The 5,775-nt window shown below is 40.7% G+C and overlaps 1 long non-coding RNA gene across 1 annotated transcript; it reads right to left on the reverse strand.

Moving 5' to 3' along the window:
- Positions 1 to 2,248: 2,248 nt before the first annotated feature.
- On the reverse strand, positions 2,249 to 5,312 carry LOC124074012. Its single transcript, XR_006845756.1, has 5 exons — positions 4,580 to 5,312; positions 3,391 to 3,442; positions 3,076 to 3,130; positions 2,888 to 2,950; positions 2,249 to 2,649 (listed from the first exon to the last, which is right to left on the reverse strand). It is a non-coding gene; the product is annotated as an uncharacterized LOC124074012 (long non-coding RNA).
- Positions 5,313 to 5,775: the final 463 nt, after the last annotated feature.

Genomic DNA, 5,775 nt, shown 5'->3' on the forward strand with positions numbered 1-5,775 from the left:
AGCCCATGCTGTTTTTCATGCTGCTCTTTCTGCTTTTCTGAGTATGATGGGTAGTGTCTGTGTTATTCTATAAAACACACTTTTTTGCACAGAGATACAGAATCATGCTTACACACACACACACACACACACACACACACACATACAATTTGACAAGCATCTGAGGGGCGGGACTTATCGACTGAGCCATGGACTCATCAGAAGATTGTTCACTCGGGCTACTCACATTAATGGTGAAGTAAATTGAAAAATGCAATCAATGACAGGAGTGAATGCATGGCGGTAATGATATCAGCATGAGATAATCCAATAATTGCCAAGCTGATGTATTCTCTATTGGTATTTGGTTGCTCTGCCTGTCACGATAAAGTATGCTCCCCTTTTCTTTCCCTTGACCAAGAGTGGAAAGCAGAGAGACTGAGAGAAAAAGAAGATGCAGCCGCTATGGGAGTGGAGCTAATGAGGGTAAGGATTTCTCAGCATAAGAAACTTTCCTTTGCCTTTCATTTAATAGTAGGTAGCCAAGGTAGCCATCCATCCATTCTATACCATTTATTCGTCAGGGTCGCAGGGGGACTGGAGCCTATCCCAGCTGACTATGGGCAAGAGGCGGGGTTCACCCTGGACTGGTCAATTGCAGGGCTGACACAAAGACAGACAACCGCACACGCACACACTCACACCTAGGGGAAATGTAGAGTTGCCAGTTAACCTAATGTGTGTGCTTTTGGGGATTGTGAATTGAGGAAGCTGGAGTACCTTGAGAAAACACACGCAGGCACTGGGAGAACATGCAAACCCAGGCCGGGATTCAAACCTGGAATCCTTTTTAATGCAACCTCAGTGACATGTAATGAAGACTGCAGCCTCTAGGAGCTACTGGCAGGGCTTTAGTAGGTATTTGTTCTCATAGCTCACCCACCTACCCTCCATCTTTCAACCTCCCTTACAGTTTTTATGAGCTGCCTGCAGTGGTTCAGCTACAGTATTCCATCGGGGGTTGCAAGCACTCTTGCTTATTCAGCATCTTCTCCCTCATTTTTGCTTTCCACCCCCTCTTTGTTTCCATCCTTGCCTTCCAGCTTTCACTCCCAGCAGGTTTTAGAGTAGTGTGCAGCATACAGTCATTAATTGCCTACATAACATGTTCCCTTCCCTGCAATATTTTTTTTTAAAGAAAAGATGAGAACTGCATCACCTTCTGTACTATGTTTTCAAGACACAGTGAAAAACAGCGTGTAATACACAATGATGATTTCTTTACATTGCTTGTTACACATACAACATGGTACAATTAACTGCACTGATGTAGAAAAATGTATTTCCATAATCCTTTCTTACCATTAAATGCTACTATATTCCTTAAGTAGCTACATGTCTAATGAAATATGATACATTATTTTTAATTAAAATCAAGGCAAGTTGTTGTCGTAAAACCTAACATATTCATTTTTTCATATTCATTCATTTTTTGAACATAAACCTAAATAAACATTAGCTAATGAACTTTACATGATGCATATGCACCAGTGTAATAAAGCCCATGCATTTGAAATGTATATTCACCAGTTTTATGTTTTCAGTATTAATATAATTTATTGAATTTAAATGCATATTAATCAGATTATGTATTCAGAATACATTTAGCATATTTGCTTAAATTACATAATAATAAGGCTACCTATTCAAGATGAATAATGTGTATTGGTTTAAAATACATAATAATTATGCTTAAATTCAATCAAAATGCATTAAATTTATTTTTATGATTAATATTCAGTGTTTTTTCTTTTACTTTCCATTGCACAACATCTCAATAATGCATAATCAGACAACCTTGCTGATTCAACAAACCTGCAGTACTCAGCAGGTAGTGTAGCTCTTCAACCCTCATCTGCTGCTGTAGATGGAACATGCTCATGGAACATGCCCAGTCAACTGTGTGTTCGATATGTGTGAATCTTGAAAGAAAGAAAGAAAGAAAGTGACATATTTCGTCATTGGAGGGAACTCACTCCAATGAAATTCGTGCTCTGCATTTAACCCACCCAAGTGACGTGCACACACACACAGCAAACCCGGGGCAGTGGGCGACCGCGTGCAGCGCCCGGGGAGCAGGGGGGGTTAGGTACCTTGCTCAAGGGTACCTCAGCCATGGACACCGGAACGGGGAATCGAACCAGCGATCCACCGGTTACGGGTCCGACACCCTAACCGCTGATCCACGACTGCCCCCTGATTCTGAATCATGAATGTACAAGAACACTATATACACGGTTATCGGCATGTATGGCTGGCCTCTTCCTCAACTTCCTCCTTCCATCCTCACCCCACCCCCAAAAAAGAGTCAAATAAGCAATCTGAGTTTCAGTGTTTGTACTTTGTTGGAAAGTTTGGTCAATTCCAGGTCCATCAGGATCTTCTGGTATGCTTCGAATGTATTCTTCAAGCTTTTAGGATAGCTTATAGGGCATAAATCAACCCATAATGCATCACACAAGCATGGTTGAAACTCTGGAGGTTGTGAAGAACTTTGACACCTTCCAGGACCACACCAACATCTGCAAAGCGTCCACCAGGACCATCAGGACCATCACCTCGAAAAAGTGTAGATTGCCCGTCTGCCCTGGCCTCATTGCATTCAATGTCCTGAAAGATGGAGGGAACACAGAACAATGAGCTGTGTCACCCTAACCACCCTTAAACCTTAAAAAGAATCTCGATGCCATTCTTCACCATGTTTGTGGGTACTCCGTGCCATTTTGTAACATCGTCAAACACAGTAAAAAAACGGCATGTTGTGTCTCATTACTTAAAAGTAATACTCTTAATCCTAATTAATACTCTTAATTTTATGGTGCACATAAAACAAAAGATAGTAACTTACATGTTCATAGGTTAGCCCTCCTCTGAGGGTAAGGTTCCGTGCTTCTTGAAGACGCAAGGATTTCTAGGGAGACAGAAGAGACTGTAATTTATCCAATGAAGCCTTCAACCTGCCACAATAAAATGGAGTCAACAGAACATTCCAACTTTAATGTATAAAAAGAAAAAAACACAACACCAGGAACCCACTTTATTCAGAGATCCGTGAAGTAAATGAAAACCTTCTCAAAAAAGTATCCAATATCTGAAAGAACCAAATGACAAATTACTGTTGATACATGGTAGGGGCAAAAGGACAGTAGGAAAGAGACAAACCTCTTCTGTCCACCCCCTGCTCCCTCACTCCTACCCTCTGCTATCTCTCCTTTCCCTGTCTCCATGGATATCAGCCCTAAATACACTACAAGGTATGGTAAAGGAGGACGACAGGAATGGCATTATTTTTGTAAACTACATTGTAGAAAAAAAGAATTAACACAACTAAAATGTTTTATCAACTCATACCTGGAAGATAGTAAACTGTCACACAATTTGCATGGCCACATTCACACAGCACCTGCGAATGAATACAAATAACAATAAATCAGTCATGTTATTAGTAACACACACACGCACACACACACACACAACAAGCTCCTCCTTTAACCACTGCTGGCTACGGAAACATCAGGTTTCAAAGTGCATGTATAATGTACAACATTAATGAAAAACCCACACATCAAACCTTCTGCAAGATTAGAAGATTTTAGGCCATTTGAATTTTCTGTTATCAATGTATTTATCCTACTCAAACTTTAGCTTCATTATATTAAGCCATTTTAAAATCACATGAACGGTCAGTCAATATGAACCACAATTTAATTGTACTACCTTTTGGTGAGTGCATCTTTGTAACTTAGGCTATACTTACTAAATCAAAGAGGTTGACCTATTAAGGTGAGAACACAGGAGAAGCATGAAAATGATTCATGAATCATTTCTGTAAGTGTAGAGTGGACTTTCTCTGTCTCATCAGATTTTAGAGGATTACTCTGCCACTTTTTTTGAAAGGTTTGTTCTGACCTAAATTCTTTGAGGAAGAAAACTGATTAGTCAAGTTTTCATCAACATATTTTTATGTGCATTTTGAAGTATTGCATTAGAAATGATAGACAGAAATATACTAATTGGAAAAAAAAATATTAAAATAATTTCTTATGTGAGTTGGTTTTGCCTTTCTTGATAAAGAGTTAATATGCTTAATCGGAGATCAGAAACCTTTTTCAAATAAAGCCTGATGAAGCAAACTTGAATCACATAAATGTTGATGTGTGTCTGCTCTGACAGAAGATGTAGCTGTGTTAGCTTTTTTATGAATGTTTCCATAAGATTCTCATTCCCAGATTAATTCCATTCCCTTGTAGATGTTGAAAGTGACTGATTTTGTTTCTTGTGAGGGGCCCGCATGCTAAGGGGCCATGAAAGTAGGTAATAGGTAATAGGTTGCCAGACAATGCCACCCTGGGAATTTCACCTAGGGAATTCGAACAAACTAACTCCACAAAAATGAATGGCACTCAGGTCCGTTTGCAATTGAGGCAGAGACAGTAGTTCAAAAGTATAAATATCAATTAATCAATTCTTTTAAAAGACAGAACTAGTATAAAATAATAATAAAAAAAAAAAAAGAAAGACCAATCAGGGCTGTACCTACTGTGTCCAATCCAATCAAAAAGGGGATCCCTGGAACACCACACATGAAGCAAACAAAAATGAAACAAACATCCACCCAAAGTGCAAACACAATACAAGAGGGACACCAGCACCAGGACCGTCCACCACCGTAGGTTCAACACCTGAATGGGAGAGACCCAAGATCAACAGATTAAAAATGAGAACAACCAACCGATAACCAAGAAAACAAAAACAATAATAAATAAGAAAAAAATATCAAATTCAAAAGAAAAAAACCTAATCAATAGGGACAAAAGCAATAAATCGAAATGCAACCCACAATAATCAAAGTAAAATTAACAAGAAGTTCTTATTTTTGGGTTACCAGCAAACCAATTACTACAAAGAAAATAAAGAATATACCATAAAGAGCAAACAAACAAAAGTAACCAAGAGACCAAAAGGAATAAATCCCATGCTACTCCTTCACCCCCTCCACACACACGAACTACTACACACACAGACACAGAAAGCCCCCGGTAACACCGAACAACAAGCCAGGTGCCAGGCAAGGCAACCAGAGGCCAAGTCAGTTACAGCGGGGCGGCGCACACCCGAAGTGAGGCAACCAAGCCAAAGAGGCAAGGTAAAGCAATTAGTCCCTGCTAAGGTAAAGTGATACCCAGCCTGAGGCAAAGCAGCAGTGATTTCCTTCGCCGATTAGCCAACACTGCGCGGCTGCCAGGTTATCCTTCCCCCGGTCAGGCAGTCCTGGACAACATGGCATGGAGCAGAGGGGTAGACGCCACACGAGAACGACCTACCCGCGGCAAGCAGCAAAGAGCGCATAGCGCAACACCCAAATGGGCTTCTACCACCACACAGAGGTGGAGCTGGAGGATGCCAGGAAATGCCGCGACCCAGCCTCCGGCAAGCCAAAGAGGGGACACGTGCTCTCTGTCTGCTTTTATGCGATATTCTCCCACAGCGATTGGCTGAGATCCTAACTCAGCTGAAACTCATCAGGACCACCGATTGCGTTCTGCCACAACTACACATAATGCACAGGACTATACATAGTGCACAAGGATTATTCAGACTATACACGCTGCACAGAAACTATATAAGGCTATACATACTGCACAAAGACATATATACATAGTGAGGACAAAATACAAGACAAAAAGACAAGGAGCAGCACCAACCAGAACATGGTCCTGAGAAAGACCCCGATGA

This window comes from Scatophagus argus, chromosome 16 (genome assembly GCF_020382885.2).
Source record: "Scatophagus argus isolate fScaArg1 chromosome 16, fScaArg1.pri, whole genome shotgun sequence".
In the NCBI taxonomy this organism is placed as follows: Eukaryota; Metazoa; Chordata; class Actinopteri; family Scatophagidae; genus Scatophagus; species Scatophagus argus.